At 45.2% G+C, this 1,395-nt stretch overlaps 1 protein-coding gene across 2 annotated transcripts in view; it reads left to right on the plus strand.

The window, feature by feature from the left end:
* Positions 1 to 1,395, plus strand: part of Papss2 (3'-phosphoadenosine 5'-phosphosulfate synthase 2) — a 74,151-nt gene that overhangs the window by 39,919 nt on the left and 32,837 nt on the right. The window lies entirely within an intron of this gene.

Raw genomic sequence — 1,395 nt, forward strand, 5'->3', positions numbered from 1 at the left:
ATATATATATATATATATATATATATATACATATATATATACACACACATATATATATGGACTATAAGAAGATACTCAATATTGATCTCTATCCTTCCCCCATGCATACGCCCCCCCCACACACACACAGAGACAGAGACAGGGAGACAGAGACACCAAGAGAATAGGTTTTTACAGTTTAGAAATCACTGCATCACAGATACATATGGGTAGCCGGAAGTTGGTTGATTTACCAGGTTACATTTTATGAAAGCCCGCCCAAACTGTGCTTGCTGGATCACTTATCCTTCCGTTTATCACTCATCAAACATTGCGCCTCCTGGTGAGAATTCATGGTGAAGGTCTGATAGTCTGTTCCCAGGCTAGGCTGGTGTCATCATAACACAAACGCAGGTGTATGATGTGTGAATTGGGGCATTTGAATTTCTGTTGGGGTCTTGAAGCGTTACAGCGGTCACATGTCGACCTTGGGAAAGTGGAAAAAACCACATAATTTAGTTCTGCTGAGGCAGTGGTCAGTGTACTCAGAGACTTAGAGACCAGACTCTTACCTGTGGCTGAGTGGGGAGGGGCCTTTGATGGTTCGCTTTCTTTTCTTTGTGAGACATTATACACTATAGCACAGGATGATCTGAAGTCATTATACAGCCCAGGGTGTCACCAAATTCCAGGAAACCCTCCTGCCTCAGCCTCCCAAATACTGGACTAGCAGGTGTGAGCTACCACATCTGGTTTTGGCTTTATTAAGCATTTACCAAGTCACCTGGCTTCACGAGGACAGGAGGGGTCAACCAGCCCCACTAGAATTCCCCTTGCTGCAGGAGTATTAGGTTGTTCTGTGCTGAAGCCCACAGGCTCTGAAGAGAACAGACACTTATGGAAGCAGACAGTTCCTTCCACCTCCTTTAGAAGGTACCCAGTTTTAACTGCCCTGGACTCAGAGCTATGACAGCATCTAAACAGTCTAATTTGAAGAGTCAGAAAGGAGGTTGTAGCTGGACAGTGGTGGCGCATGCCTCTAATCCCAGCACTTGGGAGGCAGAGGCAGGCGGATTTCTGAGTTCAAGGCCAGACTGGTCTACAGAGTGAGTTCCAGGACAGCCAGGGCTACACAGAGAAACTCTGTCTCAAAACAAACAAACAAACAAAAAAACAGAGAGGAGTTTGTTCCAAAAACAGGGTTTACCTCTAAACTAGTAAAATTAGTAGCCGGTACTCTGTTTTCTTGTTCTAGAAAAGGAGGTGTAGCTAGAGAAGGCCAGAGCCATAATTCTATTACATATATAACAGATTGTGTTGGATGAGTCAATGAGATATTGTACAGTACTTCAAAATAGCCGGGCGGTGGTGGCGCACGCCTTTAATCCCAGCACTTGGGAGGCAGAGGCAGGCGGA

Source organism: Mastomys coucha, unplaced genomic scaffold (genome assembly GCF_008632895.1).
Source record: "Mastomys coucha isolate ucsf_1 unplaced genomic scaffold, UCSF_Mcou_1 pScaffold21, whole genome shotgun sequence".
NCBI lineage: Eukaryota > Metazoa > Chordata > Mammalia > Rodentia > Muridae > Mastomys > Mastomys coucha.